This window comes from Podarcis filfolensis, assembly GCF_964270895.1.
Source record: "Podarcis filfolensis genome assembly, chromosome: W".
NCBI lineage: Eukaryota > Metazoa > Chordata > Lepidosauria > Squamata > Lacertidae > Podarcis > Podarcis filfolensis.
In genome coordinates, this window is record NC_139619.1 from 14,920,111 (window position 1) to 14,941,462 (window position 21,352).

Genomic DNA, 21,352 nt, shown 5'->3' on the forward strand with positions numbered 1-21,352 from the left:
CCCATTTACACTAAATACATCAACAAACAAACATGACCCAACCACCAACCCTTCCCCCAGGGTAATGGGAGAGCTAGGTGCTGCTCCTTATATACTATACCCAATTGCTGACACAGCTTAATCAATACAACTCAGCAGCACCTGCTATGTTTCACAGCTGTAAAGCTGGGTCTCGTTATTTTGCTCTGGCCCTTGCTCTGGCCCCTTAAAGACATACACATTGGGTGGAACAATGATGAACCTTTACATTTAAAGAAACCATTCAACAGAAGCAACATGCAATTTACGTGTACTTACCTTTATCAATGCCCACCATTCAGTTTACAGTAATCGATGTTTCTATCAGGTAATCAATATATGTTGTTGGAAAAACATTTTTTTCTCTTAAAAACATATTTAGGATGATATGTGTTGACAAAAATCAGCTGATAATGCCACAAAAATGTAATCAATTTTGTCACAAGATCTGATTTTTTTTTCAAATCAACATAGCACAAAAACCTGACCTGATGGAGAGAAACGGATGCCATTTCCTGATTCTGCAGTGCAAAAATACCCTAAATCAGTTGTAGAAATCTAGACAACATTCAAAAAGTAAAAAATTGTTGCCCAGTGTAGTCTAAGAGGTTCCAGTGGTTTGACCGAGGGTGTCTCCATGATGTTTTAAATTTATTTTTGTCAAAAGAGTGTGTTGGTTGTACAACACAAGGTTGCACACTGTACATAGAGTCAAAAGTAAGATTCTGTTCTGATTGCTGCTGCCAATTCCTTCTTTCCCAATAGTCCCAGGCCACAGATCGAAATCTCACCCAACTCTTGCATTAAAATCACCCAGGAGGATAATTTTGTCCTCCTTTGGCATCTGTGATAGAATGGCATCCAGCTGAGAGTAATTTTTTTCTTTAATGTCTTCATCAGCATCAAGTGCATAAGTGCTAAAAATAGTAGCCTGTTGGGTTTTGGTGAGTTTTATTTGAAGGGTTGAAAGTCACTCATTAATGCCAGTAGGGACTTCTGACAAGAGGTTCACAAGATTTTGTGATAGCACAACCTACTCCATGTATTCAATGTCCTTGTTAAGGTAGAACTCCCCAGAAGAATGTGTAGCCTCCTTTTTCTTCATTCTCCGAGTTCCTTGAAGTGTTGCAATATCAATGTTAAAACGTTGCAACTCTCTTGCAATGATGGCAGTCCTGCGTTCGGGATGCTCCTTATCTGTGTTATCCAGCAAAGTCCGTATATTCCAGGTTTCAAAGTTCAATTGTCTTTTACAACCTCTGGGTGTTGACCTCACTGAGCCCGGTAACCCAGTCAGGGAAAAAGGGAGACAGACTATGTTTAGGGCACCTTTTATAACTCTTCTCCCTTTTTGGGGTGAGCAGAGTGGATCCTAAATAGGACTTCTCAGTCATGGATACAGCTGCTGAGCTACTCAACTGCCTCATTCCTTGAGTCAGAATGACTGAATCTGTATCCACCACCCATGTGCCAGTTCATGACTAGGGGCTTCCAGATTTCATGGTCCTGCCCCCATCACCATTTGCCAATCACCATGGGAATTTGTTTGGGGTTGGGATGGGTTTTTGGAAGACACCTGTGTGTGAATTTGTTTTATGTGTGTAGATCAGTGCATTCTGACCAACACACAGTCTTCGCACTAAGGCTCTATTCCGATGGCATGAGTATTACGATGACCGGTAGATTCTTATATGCTGCAGCCTTCATGTGCCTTCCCAGCCATTGTAACATGCCATTTGCTTTCTTCCACCTGTTCTGCTGTTGAGGACTTCTTGGATCATTCTTTGTCTAGCTCCTCCCCTTTGACCTTACCGCCTTGGGTGACCCTGCTGGGAGTACGAGACTCCCAACGGCTTCACTCACAAGGGTCATAGGAACGTGCAAGCCCACTCACCTCAACAAGGTGATGATCCAGCGAGTGAGAAACCACAAGTAGCTGAGTGTCATATGTAGTTTGTCCCTGAAAGGAAACCATAACTTTGGTATAGAGCTAACACATAAAGGCCAAAGTGGATTGCGTGGCGAGTTCCCGCCCCCTCCCAGGGAAATAAAGACACAAGAGTTTAAGGTTAATGGGTCGAATTAGGCCACAACTTTATTGATTACAGGAATTGAGGGGTATTGGCTTAGGCATTGGTCCTATCAGCTAGCCGGCTTCAGCCCGCTTGGATGAAGACCGGCAAGGGTTAACCACCAGTCGAGGGAGTCCTGCTGAGGCACGTCAACTAGGAGCTCCCCCGGGGTCACCGCTTGGGGGTGTGCCGTTGGCCCACACCTCTATAGGCTTAGGACGAGGCCACGCCCCCCAGAATCCTTTACCGGACTACCCTTCGATTTTGGGGGGAGGTGATGGCGCTTCTTCCCCCCCATGTAATCTGCATAACAATACCCCTACCAATGCCTAACTGCCACTCGAGCAACGCTCGCCGCCAATACCCTCAAACCTGTAACCAGTCCCTAATCCCTGCAGCTATGCCATTCAACCAGATATCGTTCCCGGCATCAGACAGATGCATGCCATCCACGTAGAGGGTCTCCTTGGCAAACTGGATATTGGGGTGGTTCAGGACCCTACCCCCCAGGGCCACCACTCTACGTGCCACAGCACGGTTCAAGGCCTTTCTGGCTTTATTCACTGCAATTGGGCAGCGGCAATCCCTCCAAACCCACCTCTCCAGGAGAGAGACCCAATTGATTGTGATTCCGGGATAAGAGGCAATAAGTTCATCAAAGTCTCTAAAGATGTTCCACTGGAGATCAACAGCTTTCCAATATGCTAAGTTGTTCTCGCCCAGCTGTATGACTAAAGCATCTGGTGGGCCTTCCCGAGCAGCTCTGGCTTTCATGACTGGCATGAATTCGGCCCAGAGCATCCACCTCTTGGCTATCCATGAAATGACCGCGTTTGGAGGTAAATTCAGCCGTCTTCCGATGTCTGCCACTATGGCCCGTCTCTCTGCCCAGTGAACTATGCTGTGGCCCACAATCCAAATATGTCTCTTCGTGTGACCTAGAAGAGGAAGTAAAAGAGAGGGATAGGACAGGTCAGTACTATTTAGTCATAAATGTTTCCTGACATAGGCCTTATAGGCATCCGATTTCCAATGGTCCATTGTCCTTGATCCTTTCGGCTGAGAGGCCCAAGTGTACCGCAGTGGTGGCCACCCCAATCCGGAATGAGTGAGCAGTGTACTCTTCCAAGGGGAGGCCACAGGCCGTAATTGCCATACGCATTACACGAGTAAATTGATGTCTAGTCATAAGGGAGCCATCACTGTGTATTAAAAGAGGGCCAGACTAGTTGGGTCTCATGTATAAGTAGCGTCTGGTGCCCTGCTTTTCGTGTTGGTAAGAGCCAAATTAGGGCGCCTTTTCCCTGTTGGTCAGTCTTTGAACTGTGCATGTGGAGGACTAAGTCAGAACGGGATAGGGTCAGGTCACTTAGTAGGATTCACCGCTGTTGGAACTCCGGACCCCCCTTGCACATGACCTCTCCAATGCGGAGCGCTCCAAAGAAGGCGATGGAATAAGCCGCTGAAAATAAGTGGGCTTCATATTTTGATCAACAAATAACCCTTAATTTTCTGTGAATTTGGTATAGGATGTCATATGTAATGGGCTTCCTCCTGTCCTTGCTGGGAGGCTGAAGTTTACGCCAGCCCTCCAAAGCCTTGCATACCATGAAGTCTGCGCAAGGATCATTAGAGTACACGGCCTTGCAAAAGAAGGATATTGCAGCTGACTGAATGTTTAGGGATCAATTCCAATCTGTTACCTCCGAGGATGTGGACAGGCTGCTTGGACAAGTGAAACCAACCACCTGTCTCCTTGATCCTTGCCCATCCTGGCTTATAAAAGCTAGCCGGGAAGGGCTGGGCGATGGGCTTCGTGGGGTGGTGAATGCTTCCCTCCGTGAGGGAGCATTCCCAGACCCGCTGAAAGAGGCGGTTATTAAACCGCTTCTTAAAAAACCATCTTTAGACCCGGCCAGTATGGCCAACTATCACCCAGTCTCAAATCTTCCATTCTTGGGCAAGGTGATTGAGCGAGTGGTTGCTGAACAACTCCAGGCACGCCTGGAAGAAGCGGACCATTTGGATCCCTTCCAGTCGGGATTCAGGCCTCATCACGGGACTGAAACTGCCTTGGTCGCACTGGTTGATGATCTCCGGCGGGCTAGGGACAAAGGTGAGAGCTGTTTCCTAGTTCTGCTGGATCTCTCAGCGGCGTTTGATACCATCGACCATAACATCCTTCTGGACTGTCTTGAGGGGCTGGGAGCTGGGGGCACCATCATACAGTGGTTCCGCTCCTTCCTCCTGGGCCGTGTTCAGAAAGTGGTGGTGGGGGATGAGTGTTCAGACCCCTGGGCTCTCACTTGTGTGGTGCCTCGGGGTTCTGTCCTCTCCCCCATGCTTTTCAACATCTACATGCAGCCGCTGGGAGAGATCATCAGGGGGTTTGGGCTGGGTGTTCATCAGTATGCGGATGATACCCAGCTCTACCTCTCTTTCAAATCAGAACCAGTGAAGGCGGTGACGGTCCTGTGTGAGTGTCTGTAGGCGATTGGAGGATGGATGGCAGCTAACAGATTGAGATTGAATCCTGACAAGACAGAAGTACTGTTTCTGGGTGACAGGGGACGGGCTGGTGTGGGGGATTCCCTGGTCCTGAATGGGGTAACTGTGCCCCTGAAGGACCAGGTGCGCAGCCTGGGAGTCATTTTGGACTCACAGCTGTCCATGGAGGCACAGGTTAAATCCGTGTCCAGGGCAGCTGTGTACCAGCTCCATCTGGTACGCAGGCTGAGACCCTATCTGCCTGCGGACTGCCTCGCCAGAGTGGTGCATGCTCTGGTTATCTCCCGCTTGGACTACTGCAATGTGCTCTACGTGGGGCTACCTTTGAAGGTGACCCGGAAACTACAACTAATCCAGAACACAGCAGCCAGACTGGTGACTGGGAGCGGCCGCCGAGACCATATAACACCGGTCTTGAAAGACCTACATTGGCTCCCAGTACGTTTCCGAGCACAATTCAAAGTGTTGGTGCTGACCTTTAAAGCCCTAAATGGCCTTGGTCCAGTATACCTGAAGGAGCGTCTCCACCCCCATCGTTCTACCCGGACACTGAGGTCCAGCACCAAGGGCCTTCTGGCGGTTCCCTCACTGCGAGAAGCCAAGTTACAGGGAACCAGGCAGAGGGCCTTCTTGGTAGTGGAGCCCTTCCTGTGGAACGCCCTCCCACCAGATGTCAAAGAGAACAACAACTACCAGACTTTTAGAAGACATCTGAAGGCAGCCCTGTTTAGGGAAGTTTTTAATGTTTGATGTATCACAGTATTTTAATATTCTTTTGGAAGCCGCCCAGAATGGCTGGGGAGGCCCAGCCAGATGGGCAGGGTATAAATAATAAATTATTATTATTATTATTATTATTATTATTATTATTATTATTATTATTATAGTCTTGGCTGCCCGGCCCAAGTCTTTCAGGTGTACTAGGTATTTCAGAACCTCCGCCTTTGTCGGGGGAGAAATGACTCTAGCTTTACGGGTGGTATCGCGAAACTTTAAGAAATCTGACCACGCCTTTTTGTATGATCTCAAAGTGGATGGTGCCACTGAGGCCAATGCTCCCTTCATAACTTCATGTTCCCAAGGCTCCAAAGGTGCTCTGGGAAAGGCTGTGGCAATTGCTGTGCCTCCGGCGCTAACGAGCGGAAGCAGTCCATCTGTAAACGAGACAGAGCATCCGTGATGTCATTATTAACGCCAGGAATGAACTTAGCAGAGAAATAAATATTCAGCTCAAGGCACGAAGGCACCCTAGGGGAATGTGAGGCCTGCTTGGATAGGACAGACACCACCGCCTGATTGTCAGTCCAAAAACACATCCTATGGTTACTGAATTCCTTTCCCCATAAGTGTAACGCCACAACAATGGGGGGAAATTCCAAAAAGGTAAGGTCCCGAGTGATGGGCTTTCCCTGCCAAGCGGAGGGCCATTGTTGAGGGCACCACTGTCCCCTGAAGAAAACCCCGAACCCTAGGGAACCTGCGGCATCGGACTGTACCTGGAAATCCGAGTGGAGTAACATGGTATCCTGCCAAAGCGATATGCCGTTATACCTTTCCAGGAACTGCAGCCATATTTCAAGGTATGATTTAACCGCCCTGGAAAGGCGAACTCTATGTTGGGGCGCTCTAAGACCTACCAACAAATGCGTGAGGCGGGCGCAGAACGGGCGACCTGGCGCCACCACCCGGCAAGCAAAGTTTAGGTGTCCCAACAGCGACTGAATTTGCCTAAGGGTGACCTTTTTTAAGGGAAGTAGTTGACGAATGACGTCCCTAAGAGCCAATAGTTTTTCCTTTGGTAATTTTGAGGTCTGAGCAATAGTGTCAAGTTCTATCCCTAAGTAGACCATAGTCGTGGCGGGACCCTCGGTTTTTTCGCCTGCCAGCTGGACGCCCAGTTCCTGCGCAAGTGAGATGTATGCCTTCAGGAGATCGGAACACTGATGCCTAGTGGATGCTACAAGGATAAAGTCATCGAGATAATGGGACACTCCAGTGCAGCCTGTTTTAAATTTAAGCGCCCAGTCCAAGAATGTACTAAAGGACTCAAAGGCCACGCAAGTCACTGAGCAACCCATTGGCATTGCCTTGTCGATTAAATATGAAACTTCAAATCTGAAGCCTAACCAGCGGAAATCTTCCGGATGAACCGGGAGAAGGCGGAACGCTGATTCTATGTCGCATTTAGCGAGCATAGCCCCATTACCGAACTTGCAAATCAGCTTGACCACCTGGTCAAAAGAGCTATATTTCACTGAACAAAGCTCCTGCGGAATGGCATCGTTAACCGAACTGTTCTTTGGGTTGTCACGGCTAAAATGGCCGCTGTTTCTTTAATGCTTAAAAAGCTGGGTCAGCATGAGTCAGCGGCCTACACTGGTTTGTATATATAGAGTGAGAAATGTTAGTTTGCTGGGTTGGTTGGCTGGCTGGTTAGTGAAAGCTTGTAGTGTTGGTGTGTACAGTTGGTCAGTCGCTTTTGCACAAAGACTTAAGAATAAAAGCAGAAAGCGCTCTGCAAGGATATTATTGTGGACTCTTTTATGCCGACAAGGGTCTGAGGACCAGGCTGAGGAGACAAAGGGAGGTCAGAACTCTTTTCCTATTATTATTTTTTTACAAACACTGGCAGGTTATGGGCCCAGTGTTTCTGAGCATGTGCAGAATGCAAAATGACTGACAGCATCTCGGCAGGGAGCTGGTGAGTCCTGGTGGTATATGGAGCCAGTGGCTGTGTGTTGGAGCAGTTGGTGGGAAGCTGTAACTGTCTGCAGTGACGCTGGAGCGGCTAGGATCTGAGGATCAGGAAAGCACTCAGTGTCGGCTACTGGAACAGTTTGAACTGCTAGAGGACCACAGTAGGTGACTCATAGAGCGGGTACACCAGTTGCAGAGCCAGGCGGGACCTGAGGGTCAACAGAGGCAGCAGCTAGAAGCCGGTGAGTGCCAGCCAGGACCATCCAGTCGGACTCTAAAGAGAGAGTCAGGAGAGACTGCCAGAGGCCCCACAGAAGGGGCTCAGCAAGCACCAGCAGAGATGGCAGATTTCCAGTCTTCCCAAATTGTAAATATTGGGGGAGGCATCCCTTTTGAACTTCTCTCAGAGAGCAACTGGCTGAGTTGGTCAATTAGAATGCAGCAATTGCTAAGGAGAGATGAACTATGGGACTGTGTTGAAACTGAGGTTTTGAGAACTGACTCTGCTGAGGAAAAACGGCTGGATGAAAGGGCTCTTGCCCAAATTATGCTGTGTTTGAGCAACTCTCATTTATTGCATGTAGCAAATGCCAGCACAGCGTGTGAGTGCTGGAATTTATTAAGGGCAATGCATGTCAGAGAAACTGCTGGAACTATAATTTCTCTGACCAGAAGGCTGTTCAGGACTGTTATGAAAGAAGGTGAGAGTTTGGCAACTCATCTTCAAACGTTGAAATCTCTGTTTCTTCAACTACAGCAGAGAGGTAAGAGTTATGATGAAACTGACCAAACCTACATTATCCTTTCAAGTTTGCCTGAAAGCTGGTTGCCTCTGATTAACAGCATGGAGAGTATGCGTCCCCAAGATCTGACCCTTGAGTAAGTGGTTGGAAGATTGACTGAAGAAGCAGAAAGAAGGTCAGATAGACAGGCTGAACTCCAAGAGCGGAGGAGTTGCAGCTGAGGGGGCCAGCAGCAGAATCTGCCAATGGGGCAATGCCAAGGTTTGGACTTGGCCATGGCGGTGAGGAGGTGCTATAGATCCAACCAACCCGGGCATCTCCAACATCAATGCAGGGCAAGACTTCCAGGAGACGACGTGGAGCAGAGACAGCAATCGACGCAGAAATGTAAGCAGAAGGGCTTCTCTTCAGGGAATAAGAACACACGTTCTGCTCAGTTTGTGTCTGCATTTTCTCGAGAGGAGAGGAAGATACCTTGAGGAACATGGTTGCTGGACTCTGGCAGCAGCAGGATTATCTGCAACAGTCGGGAGGACTTTAAGACCCTGGGGAATCCATCCGATGGAGAAGACTCAATCTATCTTGCTGATGGTCGTAGAAGCAAGATTGATGGCCAGGGAACGTTTCCTGCAGTGCTTGAACACTACTCTACCAGAGACTCTGTCAGCAGTTTGGACTATTGTTTACTATCTGTAAGCTGTTTGATTAATGCAGGGTATAGTGTTAAGTTCACACAGGATGGTTGTCTGATAAAGAATGGAACTCAGGTATGTGGCCATGCAAAGATGGAAAATGGGTTGTATGTAATGCAGGACAAGCCTGTTAAAGCAGCCCAGGTGGTTCAGGATAATTTGCCAGTTCATAAGGGGTGTGTAAATGAACTGCACAGAAAACTGGGTCACGGAAATTTCCGTGTGCTTTCAGAGATGCAAAAGGTGTGCAAGAACTTAAAAGTAAATAGCTGTAACTGTTTCCTAGATTGCAATGTATGTAAAATGGCCAAATCTAAGAGGAAGCCTGTGGCTTCTAAAAGTGACAGAGTATCTAAAGAGGTTTTAGAACTTGTCCATTGTGATGTGATAGCCCCTTTTCCACAAAAGACTGAAGGGGGCGCCAGATATGCTTTTCTGGTAATAGATGATAAATCACGTTTCAGTTGGTTGTTTTAGTTAAAGCAGAAATCAGAATGTTTCCCCACATTCACAGAATGGGTTGCCCAAGCTGAAAAGCTCTTCGCTCGCCCTGTTGTGCAGTTGCAAACAGATAGGGGCGGAGAATTTCTGAACAAACAATTTGGGGCATGGTTGCGACATAAGGGGATCACTCACCGTTTGACTAACCCTTATAGCCCTGCTGAAAATGGTCTAGGTGAAGGACTTCTGGGTTAGCGCCATCGGCAATGGCGGAATTCCTCTGATCCAGAGGAACCCGCTCCGTGAAAATCGGGTCTTGCCGCCGCGGCGAAGGCGGAGACCCTTTAAAAATCCCAGGCGGAGGAAGCCTGGGAACGTGGGATTCGGCTGACACCAGGAGCGCCCCCCTACACGCAAGAAAACCCCTTTTTCGGGGATCTGAAGCGACGTGGGGTGAGCGGCGCGGTGTTTTGAATCGACCGCTATTTATACGGAGTGAAGCCGCACAGCCATTGCCGGAGAGCGCTGACTTTTTCCTGTGGACAATTGGACTCTAAACAAGTACTCGTGAGTAGAACGGAAAATTGGGCTAAGAAACATTTTAATTTGGCACTCAAGCGGGAAGGTTCTAAACAGGAAGTCCGCCTTCCGCTTTTGTAAATAGTCTGAAGCAAAAATTGTGCAAGCTAAAGTCTAGAAAGTTGTGCATAAAGGTTTAAAATTCCTCCTGTTTTAACCATCTAAACCCCTCTTGGAAGCAGGAGTAAAGAGGGGGAATTTTGACTGTTCAAGCCTGCAGGAGAGAGGGTAAAGAAAGATAAATTTCCACCGTCTTAAACCTGGGAACGGGGTGTCAGAGACAGAGACTTTTGGTGAAGTTCATTGACTGTGAATGGAATATCTTTTGACAGATAGTTAAAGAAGAGAAACAAATTGATTCCAATGTTGCCTTTGCATTTAAAAGAAACAAAAAAATCCGAAAAATGAAAGTAATTTCCTTTTGTTGGACCTGCCTTCAAAAGATGGATACAAATAGAAATTGTCTCCTCTAGAGGGAGCTTGTTAAATTGTTGCTGGAGTCGATCTGGGGATTTTACAGCTGTGGAGATTAGGATCGTGGGATCAGACTGTGACCTTGAATAAAAATGTGTTTGGAAGAAGTTTTGGCGCTTGCTTTTTGCAAGACAAGCGCTTTGTTGGAGCAGATGCATGAGAAGATGGATTTGATGACTGCTGCAGTCAAAAATTTTGGACAAACAGTGAATATTTATACAGAAAACATTCAGGAGCCAACCCAGGAACCTGTTTTGATAGAGCAAGTGCAAACGCAGAAGATAATGGTGGAGGCTGCTGTTGAACCTCAAGTAACACAAATGGAGAGGCCCGAGGCCATACAGGAGCATAAGCCGTTATTGTTGAAGGCTGAATTTGGAGTGGGCCAGGGGAGGTCTGGAGTTGTGGGGGCTCTTAAGTTTGGAGGGGCTTTGAAACATGCTTTTAAATATTTTCTGGACTACACTGTTGACTGTGGGGAATGGGACTGTGGGGAATGGGCCGATCTGCTGAGGAGAGACGGAGATATTTTCGAGTTGGAACATCCCCGAGACCTACTCCTCAATAAGAAAGGAAAGAATTTAAGAAAGAGATCAACAAAAGACAAGGCAAAGTGCAAGTACAAACAAGAAGAAGATCTGCAGAAGGGACATGGAAAAGACTTAAGAGCCTCGGACATAAGATTATCAGGTTGATGGACTAGATGGAATGGCCAGTAAGGACTGACATAACCCGAAACCAGGAAGAAGAGACGCTGGAGGAAGATTGGAAGAAAATTATTAAAAAATTATTTTGGGAATTAGTGTAAAATTAATGAGTATTAGGGAAAATGTTGGAATGAAAATATTTGGCTTTAGTAGAAATGATATAAGGAATTATGTACAAACAAATATTAAGTTTTAAGCTTTAAGGTGTTTTATGGTAAGATAAGGTTAAAATAAACTAAGGTACACTGAATGACAGAATATAGTAAAAGATGGAAAGGTCTTGCTGAGTTAATTAATAGGTTAGACTGTTAAGACAAACTATTCAATAAAAGTTGAGAAAGATGGAAAGAATTTGCTGAAACAAATAACTAAACTAGAACACAAAAAGGGAGGTGTGAGGAGGTCGATGAAACAAGTAAATGAAAGATAAAGATATGGAATATTGGATGTGTGTTTTTATTGTTATTGTTGTATTGGTTTTTATGTTTTTTTTTCTTTTTTATGTATTGTTATATATGTTTTGGGAATTTTTTTTGTTGTTTTTCTTCTTTTTTCTTTCTCTGTAATTTTTGAAAATTTCTAATAAATATCATTTAAAAAAAAGAAAGAAAGAAAATGGTCTATGTGAAAGACGTGGGGCTGTAATACAGTCAGTAAAGGACTGCCTGCTAGTGGATGCAGGATTGGGTCACAACCATAGGTTGTGGGGCGAGGCTTTCCTCACAGCAAACTTTTTGATTAACAGAACCTGGTCTAGCTCTATAAAAGATATTCCTTATCGTGTGTTGTTTGGGAAAGAACCAGAGTGGACAATGCTCCATAACTGGGGTTCTTGGGCACATGTAAATATCCCCAAAGCTCAGCGCCAGAAAGGGGGCGCTAGAGCGCAGAGACTGCGGTTTGTGGGATACCAGTCCTATGGCAAAGGGTGGCGTTTCAATTTACGCCCAGGACGCGGGGTTCTGTCACGAAGCGCAGACTTTGCTGACCAGGACAGCTGTGTAGCTACTAGAAAATCTACAAGTGGAATGGTTAGGATGTTTGCCAATTCCATAATTGGATGGAGGTCAAAGAAACAAGGATTTGTTGCGACTTCATCCTGTGAGGCAGAATATGGGAGCCTGTCGCTAGCATGCATTGAAATCATGTGGTTTATACAGATACTAAAAGATCTAGATTGTAAAGTAGATTTGCCTATCCAAGTGTATGAAGATAGCCAGTCATGCATTGCATTAGCGGGCTTGGAAATAATGAAATCCGCATCAAAACATATTGCTATCCGTCATGCAAATGTTAGAGATTTTGTACAGAATGGAGTAATCAAATTGGAGTATTGTCAATCACAAGATAATATTGCTGATTTGTTTACCAAGCCTTTGCCAGCAACATGCCATAATGAATTGATGACAAAACTGGGTTTATGTATATAATGCATGTATGTATTGTTTCTGTTGGGGGTTTTCGCATTTAAGAAACAGAAGGGGTGTCACGGCTAAAATGGCCGCTGTTTTTTTAATGCTTAAAAAGCTGGGTCAGCATGAGTCAGCGGCCTGCACTGGTTTGTATATATAGAGTGAGAAATGTTAGTTTGGTGTTTGGGTTGGTTGGTGAAAGCTGGTAGTGTTGATGTATGTACAGTTAGGCAGCACAAACCACCCCCATGAATACTTGGTACCCATCCAACCAATTTTCAAATGTGCGTTCGGCCCGGGGTGTTCTATACCTGCGTTTACCATATAACCACTTCTTTTCCCCTTTACCCATCATTTTAGTTGGGGGAAGGAGAGTGAAAATATCAATATAATCCCCGTTCAGGATCTTTGTTCTTTTCTTTTGAGATAAGTGGTTTCCCAATATAAAATCAGTGGAAACATTGGTGGAGGTTTTAACGTCTTCCACCAGTGACCCCCCCTTCCATTCTAGGGATCCATTGAAAGTCTTACGGTGGGAATTAGCCCTCCTTTGGTGCACCCACAGAGGGAGGCCAGAACTATCCTCGCCCATGGACCACCGGTATGAAATTCACGGCATGTAATGCCTTAAGAGAGAATATTATGAAAATGATTTATAGGTGGTACATGACCCCAGTCAAGCTGGCAAAAATATATTATTTGCCCGATAATAAATGTTGGAAATGTAAAGAAAACGAAGGTACATTCTTTCACCTTTGGTGGACGTGCCCAAAGATTAAGGCTTTCTGGGAGATGATATATAATGAAATGAAAAAGGTATTTAAATATACCTTCCTGAAGAAACCAGAGGCCTTTCTCCTGGGTATAGTCGGCCAATTGGTGCCAAAGAAGGATAGAACTTTCTTTATGTATGCAACAACAGCAGCAAGAATACTTATTGCAAAGTATTGGAAGACACAAGAGCTACCCACCCTGGAAGAGTGGCAGATGAAGGTGATGGATTATATGGAACTGGCGGAAATGACTGGCAGAATCCGGGACCTGGGAGAAGAGGTGGTGGAAGAAGACTGGAAGAAATTTAAAGACTATCTTCAGAAACACTGTAAAATTAATGAATGTTAAAATGATGTTGGACTGAAAATAAGTGGCATTAGCAACAAAGTTAATAAGAATATGCAGAAATGAATTGATAAATGGATGAAAATATAGAGTTACAACATGTTAAAATATAGAGTTAAGGTAAATGAAAGAGGGTAAGGATTTGCTGACTTGATTATTTAAATGGGAATACAAAAAGGGGAGGTGTGAGGAGGCCAAGGAAATAAGATAACGAGTCAGGGTTACAAAAATGGATTTGTTTTTATTTTCCTTTTCTTATTTTATGTATTTTTCTATGTTTCTTTTATTGTATTTCTTTCTTTTTATATGATCTTTTAAATTCATGTTTTTGTAAAACTCCAATAAATATCTTAAAAAAAAAAAGAACTATCCTCGCCCAGGCCCCAGTACCCTTCCATAGGGGCGTCACTATCTGAATCGGATGAGGAGGTACCTGTTTCATCGTCGGAATCGGACGTCCTGCTTTTCTTACTTTTCTTTGATGTGTGCTTCTTTTTGGCCTTCCTTTTCCCCACCTGTTCCTCACTGGAGACAGCGGCTGATACGTTGGTGGTGGGCGCCACCTGGTGTCCCTTCTGCTCCTCCTCAGAAGAGGAACCAGATCCCTCTTCAGCCAGGGTAGGTTGAGACAGGGGTTCCTGAAATACGCTAGGAACATCTGTTACTTGTTGGGAGTTAACACTGCCGGTCTCCCTGGGGGGAGCCCTGCTGCTCGTGGAATTCGGCCTAGACCTAAGGGAGCGTGAAGACTGCGACCGGGTTAAGGGGCGGCCTGGTAAGGGTGATCCGTACAGAGGGATGTCAGAGTCAGACGTAGAAGTACTGGGGCATTCCTGGCTACAAGGGAGGGTGTCGGGAATGTAGTCTTGCGATTCAGGGGGTGGCGCTGGTAGAGCCCTGCCCCCTGGCCTGCACTGCCAATAGAAAGTTTTGAAAGCCGAGAAATTTTTTGCAAACGCCTCTGGATTGCACGGCATAGCGGGTGTTTGAGCCCCATTTGGATTAAGAGAAGAAGCCCGCTGGTTTCTTCCTGGAGCCATCGCACTGACCGGTACTTAAGACTGCTTGAGTTCGGACTTGACCGTACTGTCCGCTACCTGTGGGCACTGTGTATCGGCTCCCGTGAAGTTCAGTATTGTTTCCACAGGCTACAGCTAGATACGATGCCAGGCAGTGCCTAGTTCAGTATTAACCGCACTGGCCACCAAGAGTTAGATTGCAATACCTTCCACTCCCTCCCTCCCTCCCTTTATTTTATTTTATTTTATATTATTATTATTATTTATGTATAATTATTATTATTACTATTTATTTATTTTTATTTATTTTTTATTTCTCTATTTTTGAATTTATTATTATAGTATTATCACTAGTGTTTTTATTTATTTGAAATAATGTATTTATTTTATTTACTATTTATTTATATATGTTTTCTATTATTATGTTTAATCGTTTATTTCTTTACTTCTTTATTTGTCTATTATTTTATTTAATTATTTATTTGTTGTAATACCAGTCGCTCGGTAATTATAAATGCGCACCCTTTGAGGTAGGCCAGCGAGATAGGAGGCCAGCCAGCTAATTCAACAGTTCAAGGCTCCAATGCCCAGGGTCCTTATTAGGCCCCTCAGTAGTCCAGCTAGTACCTGGAGCAACCACCAAATAATTTATTATCTCCAACCAGATGAACTGTTACCCCAGCTTCCAATCAGCTTGCAGGGGTATGAACTCAGAATCCACTATCTATTTAAATTTTAATATCAATTATGTGAGCTGCTAAAATTTGTGTAGTATCAATATCCAAATCAATATCAAATCGCACTGTTCCTCTCTCTGTAGCAATAGACAACCTTTTTAAGCCAGCACAACTTTTCCAGGGTTTAAAATTTGAAAATGCAACTTATCCGTCCCAATAACTGCTCCCAGAGAAGCCCAGCAGTAGTGAAAAACTTTTTAAAAGGGGGCTGAATATGACCACAGCAAAGCTCCCGATGTAATGTAATGGAGCCGGCAAGCGCAATAATAGTCCGTACCGATAACGAAGGGAAATTCTTTAATGCAAGCTCAGGGTACTGAAAAATTGCCCCTCTCCCCCCGAGGATGGTCTCAGGTTACTTATCAGGCGGGCGGGAAGGCGAGAAGTCGCCGAACTACTGCGCCGCTCCAACTCGGGTGTGGGGATGCCTCTCTTAAGATGGCCGACAAACGATCACCATGTGGTCCCTTCCAAGATGGCCGCGTGGCTCGGTGGTAACCCCGGCAACCGCACTGCACTATCTGACCCTGCCGCCGTTTAAGGCTACAGCGAGGAGAAAGTCCCCTTAAACAAAGTCCCTACCCCTACAGAAAATAAAATTCCCAGCGAAATTGGCCTTTTAGAGGAGCGTAACAGCAAGGATCCTTCTTTGGGCATTTTTTTAAAGTCACGAACAATATGCAAAGCAGCGAGCCCACAATATGCAAACTAAAAACCCCCGTGATCGAACTGTCCCCAGTATACGTTACCAATCCTATGGGTTTTAAGGCAGCACGTATGGGCAAGCAGACACGCGGGGAGACCTGGCTGGGCTGAAGACACAAGGTAGCCGCTTTTCAGCCGCCGAAGCCGGCACAAACTCGGAAGCTGCTGTTGGGCCGAAGAGGAAAAAGGTAGCTGCTTTTTAATGCACTCAGAAGCGAAAACGCGGCAATCCGAAGAGCGGAGCTCTAGTGCTGGGAAGCTGAAAGCTGCCGAAACAGCGCGTGAGTCCGACGCGAGCGGCTGGAGTCAAAACTTCCTGGATGCAAGAAAGCGAAGAGTGAGCAGACCCAACAAACTGTTAGAAGAAAAAAACGAACAAGAAAGAAAAAACACGATCAGCTGTAGCGCGGGAAAAAACCAATCAGCTGTAACGTGGCGATGAAAAGAGGGCGGTCCTCGGCTGCGCCGGCCCTAAATAGGGCCAGGCCACACCCCAGACCAGCCGATTGGCAGGTTGGGGGAATGAGGCGGCTGAGGATTCCCCTAGTATCGCGGGGGCTGTCCTCTCTAGTTTCGGAAGTGGCTTTTTGGTTCTATTTTAAAGAGTCTTGAATATATATTTTTTCTTTCCCTCCATAGAAAACCTCCAAAAGTTCTTAAGAGTGAGGGTTTGGTTGGGTAAATTATGAATATCTTCCTGCGGAACATTTGGGAACAGCAGCATTGCTGATTTATACCTGGCATTATGTTACCACTATTCTTTTTAAGAATTATTCATCATCATCATCAAACAACTACTTTGTATTGTTTTGATTTTGCTTTCTTGGTTAGCTCTGCCAAGATTTACATTGTACAATTTAAAGAGCTCTGGAACAGCAATAAAGAGGTGTTACCCTCCCCGACCCCAGTGTGCTGCTGTTTTTAAATGAAGGACAGTGAAGAGGGGAGTCTGAAAGGGCTGACCTTGAAAGTGATGTTAAGCGGACAAGAAAAGGACAGGTGATTGGTAAATTTGGTTGGACTTGCTGTGTGGCAATTTAAAGAGACCTAGCCCCCGCTCAAAAGATCAAAATCTATATAGAGTCTGTCAAAGCTTTCAACTGTGCAAGGCTGATATCATGCAAGTTAATTGTATGCAAGATGTGATTGTACTGTACAGTGGAAAGTTTGAGGGACAGCTAAAGAAGCTGAATCCTGATAAGACAGAGGTGCCATGTCCAAGAGGTGGAGAAACAGCCTTTTCTGAACGAAGTTTTACTCCCCTGGAAGAAGCAGGTTTGTAGCTTGAGATCCTACATTGTCACTGGAGGCTCAGGTGACCTCAGTGGTTAGGAGTGTCCATTTCCATATATGGCTGGTTCACCAGCTATGAACCATTTTGAACAGTGATAACTTGGTGATGGTACTCTATGCTCTGCTAACTGGATTACTGTGATACAGCTCTACATGGGGATTCCTTTGAATAAGACTCAGAATTTTCAACTGGTCCAAAAAGCAGGAGCCAGATTACTTGCTGGGGTTCCATTTAGAATACATTTTGAAACAGCTGTACTGATCACCAGCTCATTTCCACACCCAGTTCAAAGCGCTCCCAAGACAACTTAGGTTAATTCTTATAAAATCCTATTGCAGAAATATGGGGCTTTATTCATTTCATACATATTATAAACATGATATGTATTCCTGGCATATAATTTTGCATATAATTATTAAGCTTTTTTTGCATAAGGGTGCAGGTGGAATGTGTTTTATATGGATTTATACATGTAATTGAAAGGGACGCGGGTGGCACTGTGGGTTAAACCACAGAGCCTAGGACTCACCGATCAGAAGGTCAGCGGTTCGAATCCCCACGACGGGGTGAGCTCCTGTTGCTCGGTCCCTGCTCCTGCCAACCTAGCAGTTTGAAAGCACGAAGTGCAAGTAGATAAATAGGTACCGCTCCAGCGGGAAGGTAAACGGCGTTTCCGTGCGCTGCTCTGATTCACCAGAAGTGGCTTAGTCATGCTGGCCACATGACCCGGAAGCTGTATGCCGGCTCCCTCGGCCAATGAAACGAGATGAGCGCCGCAACCCCAGAGTCAGCCACGACTGGACCTAATGGTCAGGGGTCCCTTTACCTTTACCTTTATACATGTAATCTGGCAGTTCTGAGCCTGTACAGTGGTACCTCGGGTTAAGAACTTAATTCGTTCTGGAGGTCCGTTCTTAACCTGAAACTGTTCTTAACCTGAAGCACCACTTTAGCTAATGGGGACTCCTGCTGCCGCCGCGCCTCTAGAGCTCAATTTCTGTTCTCATCCTGAAGCAAAGTTCTTAACCTGAGGTACTATTTCTGGGTTAGCGGAGTCTGTAACCTGAAGCGTCTGTAACCTGAAGCTTCTGTAACCTGAGGTACCACTGTACTGGACTGCATCTTGCACTGAGCACCTGCTCATGACTGAACTGCTTGCCCATTCTCACTTTTTTTTAAAAAAAAAAAAAAAGCTTAATAATTATATGCAAAATTATATGCCAGGAATACATATCATGCTTATAATATGTATGAAATGAATAAAGCCCCATATTTCTGCAACATGGTTTTATAAGAATTAACCTAAGTGTTAATACAGCTTTATGCATTGTTTTATGAACCTGTTTATGTCCTGGTTATTTTAGGAAACCTGGAGTGCACCATACATAAAATAATACAAATAATATTATATGTACAGAAATGTGTATGGCATTACACATAATACATGGGAACCATCAGTATTTTTAGAAACACCTGATAAAAAGAAACAAAAATCAATAATAAATAATGTCCTTTATGCTTCCCATGAAGCACCCAAAAGTGATTTATAATGAATATATAAATCAGTTAAATATGTTAAAACATTTGCATATATAAAAAGGTTTTTTAAAAAAGCATATCAATCAATTAATCAATCAATCATCCTAGATGCATCCCTACTTTTCCCTGTTGCTGCTTGATATTACATATTTATCTCTAATTCACATTTCATTCCTTATATTCAATTTATAAATTAATTTTTTCCTTATTCCTTATCCACCAGCTGTTGGTTTATCAATTCCCGCTCCTATATTTACATAACAATATCATATTCCCTTAGAAGACAAGAGATTATACATATCCCTGCCTATCCACTTTAAATCATGACTTATTACTTGTATATTAATTTTTATTTCTTTTCATCTTGCATGTGCTGCCATCTGTATCTATCATCTCCACCATCTTTAACTTTTCAGTAGTTGCCCATCTTCACTTTTCCAGTCCACACTCCTCACAGTCAGCATCAATCTCCTGTCTAGCGCCATATTATTTTGCAATTCATGTTGTCTCCACAACATTTGCACTCTATTATCTGTTGTAAGGTTCTTTCTCAAGGACAGCCATCTGGCATTAACTCTAAACAATAAGGGCTCTCTTCATGCATTCTAACAAACATTGTTGCAGAGACCAGCCCACGAAGTCCATTGGTGATGAAGACCATCATTCATCAAAGACTTTTAAATACTAAGAAGGTCCCTGCCCTCTGCCATGGCTCCACCAGTTTTGCATCCACCGTGTTTCCAAACAGAATTACAAGTCTCTCTTGTCTCTTTTTTAAAAAATATGCTATCATCTCCAACAACTCAACCTGTGGTCTTTATTTCCAGTTTGTGTTTTTCTCCTCAGTCCGGGAGAGGGTGGGTAATATCTCCTGATAAAAAAATTATATGTATAAACAGTGTCCCTTTTCCTCTGCCCTTGCTTCAACAGTTTCACACACACCTTTCCAACACAGTTGCAAATTTATTCTGTCTCTGGGAGTGCAGAATTCTAGCATTCCAAACTAAATTGCAACACGAAGAGAAAAATAAACAAAGTCTCTCTCCTTCCTCCTTCACTTCACAAGCTTCTCTTTTATTTAAATACAGCTAGTTATATCAAGCTAAGGTTAGTTTAAACTCTAGGGTCCTCTTTTGTAAGCATTTATTCCATTAAGCATAACCACAAAAACAAGGAACCTTAAAAACATAGAGAGCTACCCTTCTCCTCTTCCAATTCTCTACGGAAGGAATCAACTTCATCACCAACCTTGGTTCCAGCAACCAAATTTGTCAGCAGCTTGTTCTCTACATCTTTAACTTAGTTCCAATTAGCCAAACTGAGAAGGGAATCTGCACCTGCCATGGCAGATACGGAGGCTGGCTCTCTGGCAGAGAGCTTGAAAACCCAGTGCCATTCTCTTCCGGCCTGTTTCGGAGCCTTTTGCTTCAGCAGCGGCAGGATCGGGATCCACAGTGACCATGGGTTCTCAAGTCCCCCTGAATTGTCTCAGGGAATTTCAGGGGACATCTCAGTCCCAGTTGCCCCCCTCCTGTCTGTCAGAGCCTATCCTGATCACAGGAAAGCAACCGCCATGGCTGCAGCAGAAGCAGAAGCCCTGCTGGCCATCATTGTTGACAATGCTGAGCTAGATGGACCAATGGACTGACTTGAAACAGGATAAGTTTCTGTTTTCTATATTCCTAAGAAGGACAATAGGCTTCAGATGAGCTCCAAGTCTCATAAGATCTAATGAGAACAAAATTTTTTTTTTCTTTCCAGTAGCACCTTAAAGACCAACTAAGTTAGTTCTTGGTATGAGCTTTCGTGTGCATGCACACTTCTTCAGATACAGAAGTGTGCATGCACACGAAAGCTCATACCAAGAACTAACTTAGTTGGTCTTTAAGGTGCTACTGGAAAGAATTTTTTTTTTTTTGTTTTGACTATGGCAGACCAACACGGCTACCTATCTGTAACAAGATCTAATGAGGTTCTGTTATGCCATGCTTGGCTCCAGCTCATAACCAGGCTAGAACAATAGATTTATGGGCACAGTGAAGAGTGCAGAGAAACATCTGGGTGGGGGGGGGTTGTAGCATGAGGTATGAAAAATCATCAGATTCAGAGATGTTGTTCTATTGTCAGAGAGAGAGAGAGAGAGAGAGAGAGAGAGAGAGAGAGAGATGTATGTAAATGCATTTGATAATACTTCAGGGTCTGCTCTCCTTTCAAGACTATTTCCAGCACAAGAGATTTGACAGGACTTTCCCTCTTGGAAACAGATGCTTGCATAATTTTTCTTTCCCTCTCTCAGATTCAAAGCCCACAAGGTAAACCAGGAAATGTGACTAAGTACCCAGCTTGGCAATCATGTTGTTTTCTTTGGATTCCAAAGCCTTTAATTTCCCTTCCATACATATTAAACTTCTGGAAGTGAACAGTTTCTGTTTGGTCAAAGAATAATTGCAGACACAACCTGGTTGGTCTTCTTGCGTGCCGATTCCCGCCTCCCACCAATTGGAATAAATAAAGACACAGGACACCATTGTTTAAGGCTAATGGGCAAAAAATGGCCACAACTTTATTGGTTACAGGTAAGAGTATTGGCTTTATT